The sequence below is a fragment of the Lemur catta genome, chromosome 18, assembly GCF_020740605.2.
Source record: "Lemur catta isolate mLemCat1 chromosome 18, mLemCat1.pri, whole genome shotgun sequence".
Taxonomy (NCBI): domain Eukaryota; kingdom Metazoa; phylum Chordata; class Mammalia; order Primates; family Lemuridae; genus Lemur; species Lemur catta.
This window is the reverse complement of record NC_059145.1, coordinates 47,921,084-47,933,896: the sequence shown is the minus strand read 5'-3', so window position 1 is coordinate 47,933,896 and position 12,813 is coordinate 47,921,084.

The window sequence follows — 12,813 nt, the reverse complement described above, 5'->3', positions numbered from 1 at the left end:
GTATTATAATGAAGGCTCTGAAAGAATATTAAAATTCTGGAATCTTTACTGTTTAGTACATTGGCCTATAACTATTTCCACTCTAAAATATCAAAAACTGATTATTAGACTAATAAATACTGCAAATGATTTTAAAATTTTCTTAACCATGGTCTCCATTAAGAAAAATAATGTGGTGATGATACATAGAAAAGGTTTTACTAAACATTTCCTATTTCTATGTAGCATGTTTGGCAGAGGATTGTCATTATTAAGAATAAAGCTGGCTTAAAATGTGAAGAAAAAATTGACATATTATCTGTAATTTTGGATCAGAGAAAAGGAACATGATTACAATATGTCTACCTTGTGAATATTTTCTGAGGATTTTAAGGAAATACTTTCATGAGGGTGGGATTCATCTTTCAGATTATTAATTGAATAGTTTCCCATCAAAAGGCATTTTCTGAGGTCTTTTCAGTAATGTGATTTAATCATGGGCTAAAATAAGGTTGGTGGATAACAGGGAGTTTTCCAAGGCCTTTAACTATGTTTCAAAGCCTATTAAATTTAAGAAAAAAATCATCAAATCATTAAAGGCTCTATCACTCCTTTCCCTTGGTATGTCTAATTTGCCAAATTTTTAAAGTACTATTGTTCATAATAAATGCTAGAACCAAATGTTTTCATTCATATCTTTAATTATCTTTTAAAAATGCTTGTCAAATCTTCTACAGATTTAAATTTTTCAATAGGCTGGAAGTGGTTACCTGTACCAGAAATAACTGGTCGAGCCTAATTTAAAAATCCTACATGTACTCAAAACAATTTAAATGCAAGTTTTGCTTATATTTGCTTTATACAAGCATGTCATGAAATCAGCCTTGAAAACAAGGCTCTCCATAGCCTTATGAAATATATGAGATGGAGTAATTTGCAATGTATTATTTACTGCAATTCTTCTTATTTTGTATTTTGTTTGGGATTATTTATTGGTCAGAAAATAAGTGCCTGATGTAGAATAGGCAGTTGAGTAAGTACTGGTGGGCTGAAAGAAGGAATACAAATGTCTGCGTAAATACTGCTATTTGTCATACTACTGTTTGTCAAGTCCACAGGAAAGCACCAATGACATTTGGTTCCCTCCAAAACCAGACGCCTGTGGAGATAAGGCTGTCCTTCAAAGATAGCACACAGAACAGTGTTGAGAAAACAAGCGCTCAGTGGAAGAACAGCAGCAAAAGTCCCTTCCATTAGCTGGGTTCTGGACCTACGTAATAACTTCCAGTCATCAGATGTGTATGAAAAACACGTGAGGATGTCCAGTTTTCAACAGCTCTTACTAAGGAAACTACATTTACACATATAGAGCAATTAAGAAGTCATTGTTGTAAAAAAATAACCTGCTAAACCTGGATGTATATTTTTTTAATATTAACTATACATTTTTATTGACTCTAAAACATATCCTAATCTTAAATTTGCTGTTTTTATTTTTTAAGAACACCCAAATAAAAAAATTCAAAGTAGATCATTCATTTAAAAGCTATCAATATGCTCTTTAATCAATAGTATCAAGAAAAAAGAGACATATACCTTGTTTGTCCGACAGCCCCTGTACAAACAACAACAAAATCTTTTGACACTCAACATGACGTGACATAGAAGACTTTCCTTAAAGATGACAGCCTGTTCCTAACGTGTCAGGGTGCATACACTGAAGTTTGTCCCCCTTAGCCAGAAACTAGCATAACATGCAACTGTCTTGGTGATATTTTTTTTACAGTTATTTGAAGTTGTTTAAGATGCTGAAAGCTCATTGAGAATTTTAATATACTTCCTAAGGCAGAGGATTAAACTCCCTAGACTATGCATTCTTGACATGAAAACTGTTGCCTTCAATCAAGCGCCGACCCATCTCTCCTTATTCTTTCATTCATTTCCTTCTACCACTTTACAAAAAACTTTTTCCTGAAGTTATTTGATTACAACAGAGACGTCAACTCTAAAGATTAAAAGCAGTTAATGCCCACGCAATAGCAGAACAAATGGAAAGTTCACTACGTTTCAGCTGACTGCGCTTTTACGACAAAATACTGATTTGTGAAAGGTTATTTTCTTTTTATTGTGCTCACAGGTAGCAGTGATGAGCGAACGCGGGCCCTGAGGAGCGGCACTCTCGCGGCCGCTCTCACCGTTACCGGAAAACGTTTTGTGTTCTCTGCCTGTGACACGGTGACTCCTGACGACATTATCTCATGCAAGTGTTATTCTCATTTTATTCAGATGACGACTCTTACCGGGATACTGACGCTTTCTCTTTTTCTGGTCATTTCTTCTCAATTTAATTTTCTTGCCTTCTCGCCTTCGTGGATGCGAGGACGCCGTCCGATTGCTTGCGCGCGCTCGCGGTCTCAGGAGTTCCAAGGTCGGAAGCCTGCGCTCGTCGCCACCAGGCAGGACTGAGCGGGTCGTGCCCTTGCCAGAGCGCAGTCCGAGGGTCCGGGTCCCGCGCCTCAGTCACCGTCCCCGGGCCCTGCGACCCGGCCTCTGCTTCCCTGAGGACTCGCGCGCGCTCCCATCTCCGGTCCTGGAGAATGTTCGGCTCCACCGGGGACGCTCGCCCCTCTGGATCCACGGGCGCCTTCGTCTTGCTGCCGAGCGGCCAGTGGGCTCGTCGCCTGACGGGACACCGCGGCAGCGGCCTCTGAGAAACAGCATCACGCCAGTCAGTCAGGGCGCGGAGACCTGAAGGAGCGCTCTGGCCTGTCTCCCCCAGCTGGGGCGGCTGGTCAGGTTTTATAAGCATAGGGTAATGAGGTGCGATCTGATTGGATCCTGCCATGGGGGCTGATGGCAAGGCGCCATCTGATTGGATCCTCCCGTGAGGTAATGCCAGGGCGCCACCTGGATCATGCCTTGAGGGGATGCCAGGGCTCCATCTGATTGGATCCTGGATCCTGCAGGGCAGCGTCCGCTTCTTACTTCAGTTCCCGCTCCTCCGTCGGCCTGAGCACGTAGGGCCCACCCCCCACTGGCAGGTTGACGCACCTGCACAGGCACGCTCGGTTACATGACCTTCAACCTGGGATCCCTGGCAACGCGAAACAACTCCCGGCTTCCTCACGTGACAGTGGAGCCAGATGGGTCTGGCGCAGTTGCAGTCTGTCAACGTTGGATGGACTGTCCCCTCCTCTGAGGGGCCTGCCCTGAGTCAGCTGAGCGGGGCGCCCGCGCTCTGCCACTGAGGCGCGACGCGCTTTTCTGTCAGAAGCGTCTCCTGGGGGCGCGTCCCTCAGGGAAAGTTCCCTTTAGCTCTGGCGTCCCCGGTGCTAACCCGACCAGGAGGACAGAAATATCCGCATACAGTGGAAGGAATATCCGGATCTGTGCTGAGCGAATGGAACAGCTTGGACACGCGCCCCTGCGACGCGCCGCGGTCTCGCCACGGCGGGCTGGACGGCGGTTCCGCTGCCCGGAGCGCCCGGAGCCGCGGGCGGGACCAGCGGGTCCAGAACCCCGCCCCGAAGTAGCGCCGCGCGGGCCCCGCAGCGGCGGGGTTAGCTCAGGAAAGCTCCAGAAGCAAGGGCACTTGGTCACGCCTCCTGACGCAGTGCAGAACCGAAGTCGGCGTTCGCCAGACTGGCCTGGAGCACCGGTAAGTCGTTCGCCACGCGCCTTCCGTCGCGGTTCCGTCATCGTTAGCGCCGAGGCGCGGCCGTCGCGCTCGCGGTCGGTCTCGTGCGCTACTGTGTGTCCCCGGGAGGCCCCTGGGAGGGACGAGCGGCCGAGGAGCGCCGCGCTGGGCTCTGGGGTCGATCGTCCGTACCGCACCCGCCTTTGAACGCGGTCTGTTAGGGCAGGGGCTTAGCGTCCTCCTACCGTGCGGTTCTTCCCAGTCCGTGTCGCTTAGCAGGACAGCTGCGGAGAATTTGGCGGGGGTCAGCTCTGTCCCCAACACTCCCGCGGTGGGTCCAACCCAAGTCCCACTTTCTAAGGGACGAAATCGTTATTTTTACAGCTAATCGTCCTTTCTTTCCTGTGCCAAGGTAGGAAAGCAGAACGTAAAGTCGCCGTCATTAAGCCATCCCTTCGTGATGTCGACATTTCATCGACAGGGTGCGCTGGCAAAAATGAACGCTTACCGTATAACCTGAACTTTTGTACCCCCCAAGTAAGCTGAAATAATAAAATAAAATAAAATAAAGGGAAAAAAATGTTTAGGCCGTGGAAGGAAGAGCAGAGAAAGGAGATTTCTTCAAGGCACCTTTTCCGTGTGGAACAGCATAGGAGACACTCAAATTGAGTGTAAAAAGATAAATACTATTTGGCCAGGCGAAGTCACTGGATCTCAAAATTTCGAGACATTAATTTCCCGGTTGAAATTAGAGGGCAGGTGCATTGCCGCTTAGTGTTCCATATAGAATTAATGAGTTCATGGACCTAGAAAACATTTCACCAACTGGCAAGTGACAGCTTCCCAAAATAGCAATATATATTTCATGGTAAAGTGTTCACCATTCAAATGCTAGGAAAATCATTTCACATTTTCTTCTCTGTCAAACTTTCCAGAGACACTAAATATCAATATGTATTATGAACCTACAAATTTATGATATAATACATTTTTCCCAATTCTTACTTGATCATAGACCACTTTTCACAAGGCACATGTATGTCTACTAATTAATCGAGGAAAAGTATAACTCAGTATAGGAAGCTTGGGGGTTTGACTAGCAAGATGTTTGATTTTTTTAAATTTACTTTATTTTGTTTAAATATATATAATATATATGTGTGTGTATATATGTATATATTTGATATTTATTTGGAGAAAAGAGCTCACTGTGTCACCCAGACTGAAGTTCAGTGGCTACTCACAGATGCTACAGCCTTAAGCTCCTGGGCTTGAGCTATCTCCCTGCCTCAGCCAACTGAGTAGCTGGGACTACAGGTTGTGTGCATGTAAGAGGAAACCAAATGTAGGCAATTTAATGATAGATTTAAAAATACAATGACATTTTAAAAATGTTCTTGGTACTACATTTTTGTAGCTTTTCTGTGTGTGATATTTTTGTAAGCCCAGACAATTTCTTTTCATGGGAATAAGGAAGTTGTAGGAGCTCCAGATTGAAAGCTGTCTTTATAAAATGTAGATGTGCAAAAGTCAGAGGTAGCCTGTCTTTCACCCTTTGCTTCATTTGTAGAAAGGCATAAATCAAAGTAAGAAAAAGGAAGGAAGGCAGACATCTAGAGTCGTACATTTCACACAGAAATCCCTGACCTAGGAGAGTGTTCAGTAGATTGCTTTATGGAACAGCCTCACATTTCTAATTTGTGGTATGCCATGTCTGTTTCCACCTTGTTTTCTTGTCAGAAATTAACTAGGAAATAATATAGAGAAATCGTTAAGTCCTTAAGGAATTTTTTGCAATCTCTTGTTATTAAGGGGAAATGAAGAATCATGATGTGCATGTTCACAGCTGTTTCTATGAGCAAGTATAGGTAAGGTCTAAAGAATAATTTTTCCCATAACTATAGATTTTTCCATAGTGAGATACTTTTATTGCACCAATTCAAGACATTACAGATATACACAGATATTCTTTAATTCAGTCTGCTAGTACTGCTGTGAAGTTGTTAATCTTCACTTAACCTATTTGTGAAATGAGCAAAGTGTAAATTCAATTCAACTCCATTCAATTAATATTTATTGCGAACCCTAGGGTGCATAGCACTGCACAAAGAAACGTAAGGTCAGGTGATGAATCAGACGCAGATTCTGTGACAAGCTTTATGTCTTCCATCTCTGGGGAACATTTACCCTGGCTTAGAACAATATGAACAATCAGCATTAGAAACATGTCAGAAAAGAACCCCAGTGCTTAAAATTGGGTCAGAATGACCTAAAATCATTTGCATGGGAAAGGACAGGGTGGAATCCATTCCAGGAGCTCTGCCCCACCCCAGAGCACTGGCTAAGTCGAGGACTGGACTGAGTAGATGGGCAGCAATGAACTGCAGTTTGAAGAGTATCCCTTGGGGTTCCCAAGATACTTTTCTCCAACGATCAGTCATACAGTATGAAATCAAACAATTCCTGTGAATCTTGAAGGTCTTGTGGACTTCAAAGTCACTATTAAAATACAAATAGTCAAGAGAGTCTAGGAAAATAGGAGCAGCAGCTACAATTTAGTTTTTGTATCGACCCATTTCTCCCCAGAGAATGAGAGAGGAACTATAAAATCAAAACCATATATCCATGGACAGTAGCTTCAACAAAACTAAATGTTAAGATTTCCACACAAAACCCAAAATACAGGCAGGTGGAGAAAGCATCAGTGACAAACCCTGTGTGATTCAGTAACTGTATAGAGAAAGCAGAGGATGCCGTGGACATCCAATGGATCTGGCCGCCCCCAGATTTCCAACATCAGAAGCCAACAGCAGTTAAGAACAAGAGCTAAAGATGTGGGGGGTTCAAATTCCAGTAAAAGCTACATACAAAATATCCAAGTAAATTCTGATGAGGCTGGAGCAGTTTGCATCTCACAGAGTCTCCAAATTGGATATTCTGCTTTTGGCTCCAGTGTATTAAGAGCTTGGATGTCATCACAACTGTCCTTGCAGTGAGGAAAGCTGAACGCATTAAGAATCAATGACTTTTCCTGTGCCCATTAGAGAACTGAGGCCTCAGAGCCAACCACCACCCAGGAATCAAGAGAGATGGTCCATAACCGCTTACCTAGAGCAGAAGCTGTTGGAGCCACTGTCGGTAGCAGCCCTTACATGGTCATTCTGATGCGTTGCTGGAGGCTGAGTGTGGATGAGCAGGAGTGTGAGAATCTCTGCTGCTGACTTAGGGGAGCTCCACTTTCATGGGATTTACCTCCATGAGCCCCACAAGTTCTTCTGATGAACATCTGAGAGGGATCTCGCATTGTGGAGATGCCCAGAGCCATCTCTGTAACAGCTTTCTAGGGGAAAGACATTGCCAGAGGCTGGTCCCAGCTGAGCAGGGGATACCACCCCTCCTCCTCTAGCCTCCCTGTCTGTCCTCAGAAAGCAGAAACCACGGTCTTTAGGGCCAGGGCTTCACTGTCCCCAGGAGGAACAGGGCAGCCAGGCAGGAAGGAGGGAGCAAAGGAAAGAAGTCTCTACCTCTGGGGAAGCATTCATGGAGATCACCTCCCCAAGACACAGACCCAATAAAACACTGAGATTTAATCAGAAAGTTACAGAGGGCTCCCCTCCCTGACATTGTGCCAGCACAGGATCAGGGTCCCCAAGTAATGGCAGTGCTCACAGCAGACAGCTCTGCTAGACACAGGCTTTCTCTGAGGAGGAAGATTCAGAGACACCTGAATTCAAGAGGGGAAGCAGGAAAAGGATTTGAGGAATATGAAGGCTCTGGCACCTACAACTGTAGCCAGCAATAACCGCAGTTCACTCCCAGCCACATCAGCTCAACTCAAAGTGCCCATTTCTCTCAGTTCCTATCCCCTGATACAAGATGTCTGACTTGGGTTTTGGATGAGACTGAGCTGGCTTCAGGGTGACCTGGCACCAATAGCCATAAGGGAGTGCCCCCATCACTCCCCTCCCCCCCCCACCGACCCCAGCAACCCAGCCCAGAGAGTGAGGGAAGAGAGTGAGAGACCTTGCCTATTAATCCAGGAATCTTCCCGTCACTTACACAAGTTTCCCAAGGCAGTACCACGAGGAGTCTGCAGGAGTCATTCCTGGGCTTGGGGCACCCCCAGGGCTGATACGGCTACAGTGACCAAAGACTTAGATAACAGCACTCAATTCCCTTTAATACCTGGAAATCGTTCTCAGGAAGGATGGGTACAAACAATCCTAGACTGTAAATATTAAAATAAATACCTAACTCTTCAACGCTCAGACATTGACAAATATCCACAAACATAAAATAGATTTCAAGACAAAAACTATAAAAAGAGACAAAGAAGGTCATTATATAGTGATAAAGGGGTCAATTCAGTAAAACAACATAACAATTCTAAATCTATATGCACCCAACACTGGAGCACTTGGATATAGAAAGCAAATATTATCAGAGCTAGTGAGAGAGATAAACCCTAATACCACAATAGTTGGAGACCTAAACACCCCACCTTTAGCCTTGGACAGATCATCCAGACAGAAAATCAACAAAGAAACATTGGACTAAATCTTCACTAAAGACCAAATGGTTCTAACAGTTACTTACAGAATACTTTATGCAAGAGCCGCAGAATTCACATTTTTCTCCTCAATACATGATTCATTTGCAAAGACAGACCATATGTTAGGTTACAAAACAAGTCTTAAAATTTTTTTTAAAAATTGAATTTATATTACGTATTTTCTCTGACCACAATGGAACAAAACTAGAAATCAATAACTTTGGAAATTATACAAACACATGGACATTAAACAGTATGATCCTGAATGACCAATAAGTCAATAAAGAGATTAGGAAGGAAATTTTTAAAAAATTATTGAAATAAATGAAAATGAACACACAACATACCAAAACCTATGGGATATGATGAAAGCAGCACTAAGGGGAAAGTTTATAGCAATAAGTGCCTACATCAAAAAGGTGAAGCAAAACTTCAAATAAAAAACATAATGATGCATCTCAAATAACTAGAAAAACAAGAGCAAACCGAGTCCCAAATAAGTAGAAGAAAAGAAACAATAAAGGTCAGAGCAGAAATAAGGAAAATAAAACCAGACCGTTATGAGACCTGTGACGGCATCATTTTAAGCTACAGAAAAATTAAGAAACATTTTTTTAAATGCCCCAGTAAGACAACATGAGTCCAGGGAGTTCCACTGTGTACGCGCCTTCTAAGCATCGTGCGGCCCTCCTGCGTCTCTCTCTAAGTTCCCGTGAGCACTTCCTTTTCCTGGTTCCTTCCAGTCTAACCGGTGCCTGACAAAAAGAAGAGGTCAAAAGATGTCTATTGAATTCATGAGTGAATTCAGTTCAATTGATTGGGTAACTCACAGGTGGCTTTTCTAGCTTTTTTACTGTAATCTAATCTTCTTCCTCATTTCCCATCTTCATGCTCATGACGTCCATTATTATGTCATCATGTTGCTCTGCAGCTCAAAAAACATCAGCGTCCCTTTGCTGCCAACATCATCAAGAGAGTTACCTTAGCAGAGCATTCAAAAATATACTGTCTTCCACCTACTTTTCTAAACCTGTCTTTTGCACCAGTTTTCCCTATTTTTAGTCTTCTTTCGTCACTGCTTTCTTTCTTCATCCCAGCTTCTGCCTGTGACCTTCATCTGCCTAAGTGCACCTCACCTGCACCGCACTCTCGGCTCCCAGCCCAGCTACACCGTCCCCTGCTGACCTGCTTTCTGCACCCCCACCCACCAGCAGGGTCATTTTTATCTTGTACCATGTTTTGTGCTCTTCCTCACAAATTATAAATTCCCTGATCATGACCTTTCTGTTGTTCTTCAGGTGATCTCAGACACCTTGTTCTTGCCTCACACGTAGAAGTCCTTTACTCATTATTTGTTGTGCTAAAATAACTCCCAAAGAATGAGAGAATCAAAATCATAGTAGATCTTAATTTTTTTACTGGGTCATGAACCCATATAGATTTGATGAAATGTATGGTCTCTCTCTCCTTGGGAAAAATAAAACACACACACACAATATTTTCCATGCACTGACAAGATGGTCACACTTCTCCCTACATCCATGTAAGCATTACTCTGGGGTAGATGCACGGTTTCCCATGCAAATGCTCTAAAGCAGCAGCCAGGGGTGCAGGTAACCAGGGCAGACCCTGTCTCCTTCACGTCACGCTATAATGACTGCCCTGTCAACTGCACAAGAGGACACTGTGCTTTCCTGCCCCTGACACACAGGACACCTTGTTCTGCACTGGCAAGAGAAGAAAAGTCTCTGCACTAACTTCTCTTCTATATCCATCTCTTCCATCATCAATCACCCAATCACAGCTACCAAGCAGAGGGTGGAAGAGATAATATCTAAAATATGAGAGAACATTGGATTTCTCCAGATAGGTGCTATTGTTTCAACTTTCATTATTTTCCCATTTTATCTCATTTTTGAAAAATCAATAATTTTATTTTATGGACCCAGAAAATTTTTGTACGTGATGCTTAAACACAGGAGCTATGTGGGATAATTCCTAGATTTGGTGCCAGAAGACATCAACTCCAGTCATTGTTTTTGCTTCTTACACCAACTAAATGGACTGAGCAATTTGTGAAGGCTTCTGAGATACAGGTTCTGCATTTGTAAAAGTGAATGGTCTATTCTATCTCAAAAGCATGGAGAATAAAACAAAATGGTATAAGAGAATGTTTTGTATTCAGTATTACACAAAAGTTAAATGCTAAAATTAGGCACCTTACTATGGTAGGTGACACTGACCGTATCAGCTCTCATCATACCAAGTCTGCAAACGAAGGCCAGTGGGCGGTGCCCAAGCTGGTGACACGGAGAAGATGCCCACATAAGCGCCAGCCCTGCCCCCTCTGTGCACGAGTTCCATTCATGCAGAGCGGGTGTTTGAGCACCCACTTTGTGCCAGTTATTATTTTGGGCTCTGGCTACCTGGCAGAAAACAACTCACACAAGGTCCTCACACTCACAGCACTTATGCCCTATAGTGAGTAGACAGGCAATAAAAAAGTATAGAGAAAAGCAATCTGGGTGATTTAGAGGTCGATGTCACAGTGTTGTAAGGAAAATGAAGGGTGGCATGTGTGCAGGCTGGGGCTGTTGCTCCTTCGCAGGACGGTGGGGAAGGGCTTCCCCGGGGAGCGGCATTGAGCCCGGAGGAAGCTGGGCCCTTCCAAGGCCATTCACAGAGAGGGTCTGCCGGTCGAGTGTCCAGCACAGGAGTGTTCCTTGTTGCTTCACAGGGAGACCTGGACCCCCCACTCCCAGACAGGAAAACAGACCTAGAGCCCCGAGTTTGCTTTTCCAGTACTGCAAACAATAAGGCCCCTGGAATGAGTAGTGACGTCCTGGTGACGGGGCTTCTGCGGGACTCTAGCAGGCTCCCTTCTCAGTAGGTGAGCTGCTTTGTTGGGCTGTCGTGCCCTTGTCCTGGCAATAATCACAGACAAACATATTTAAAGCTGTGGGAGTATCCATGCAAATTACAATGGTGAGGCTATTACAACCAAGAAATGGAGTCAGTGATAGAACCAGCAGTCTGGGCTAGGATTCTTCTCATTAAAACTATTAATATTATTTTCACCCACTAGGCAAGTACCTTTATGGAGATTTTTTCCCCAATTTTAAAAATCATGCTCCTTTAAAAATTTTTAAAATAATAAAATTGTAAAAAAAAATCATACCACAGAACAATAACTAACTTTGACATTTTGCTGTCAATGTCATTTATACTTACTCTTTGGTAAAAGGAGTAGATAATTTTACAAAAATAAAATGGTATCATTTTTATGACCTGATTTCCTCATTTAATATATTATTTTCTCTTTTCAAATAATCTGGTACTTTCTCACTATTGTATTATCGCTGGGGAATTTAGGTTACACTCAATGTTTTGTTGTTATAAGCAACACCACATAGGAAAATATTTCCCATCCTCAGGTTTATAAAATGATAGGCCTAATAGTCCTGGCTCGTAGATCCATCTCCAGCTGTTATTTCTCCCACACAGGAAGAGCGAGAAATTTGGTTACAATAGATTAAACAAAGGTTATATTTATTAACCCTTATTTAATCATCAGAGCCAAGCAAACAACTTTAATCAAAAGGATAGAGATGAAGCTCAATATTTAAACTGTGCATAAAAATATGGCATTTAATCTAATCAAGTTGGCCAACAATGAACATGCCACATTTCATGTTTGCTCTTCAAATCTGGAATTCATTCCCTCTGTCACTCTAATTCCTGGACCCAATTTGAAAATAGTTTGCATTGTATCCTATCGCACAGCTTTTTATGTTTGCTAACCAAATATAATATGTTTGAAGACTTTGTCTTCCTGAATGTGACATTGTTAAAAATCAAAGGTGTTTAACAGGTACAGCTGCTAGTGGAATGAGAGATATGTTTCTTAAAAGTGACATATAAAACTAGACACACACACGCACACACACACACACACACACACACAGGAAAAGCATTCTGATTCCTTTTTTACTACCTGAGGCTCTTAACAATTGAGGTTTTATATATATATATATATGTGTATATATATATCTCCATGTATTTATATATACATAATATATGTTCTTGACTAGTCTAAATGCCACAAATGGATGGATTGATAAGGAGTTACTTTCCCATATAAGTTCTCCCATCCAGAGCAAATATTTCCACACGGAGGAAATGTGTGTGTGCAGAAAGAGTAGAGATGAAAACACCGCGGCTCTGCAGCAATTCACTGGGCAAACAGAACAAAAAGAGGCAGTGCAGTCCTCAGGCTTTTTGTCTTTAGTTTTCCTACAGCATTATTAGTAATTTTCAGTAAATCTTGCAAAAGGAATATGAACTGGAGAATCTCTTCCACCCAAGCTAAGCGTGGCATCTTAATGAGCTAATCTCGGGACAGACCGCCCACCTTGCTAGGGTGGGAGTGCCAGGGTTCCATTGCTCGTAGAAGCTGAGTCAGGATTTTCTAGTTTACCCTTCTCCAAAAAAGGTTAACTTGGGCTTATAGAATGATTGATTCTGTTTTTCTTTCAATTTATTTATGCAACAAATAGACATTGAACCACTGATTTGAGCCCGGTGCTGCTCTAGGCCCAAGAACACAGCAGCAAACAAAACCCCCAATGTCCCTGTCCTCAGGGAG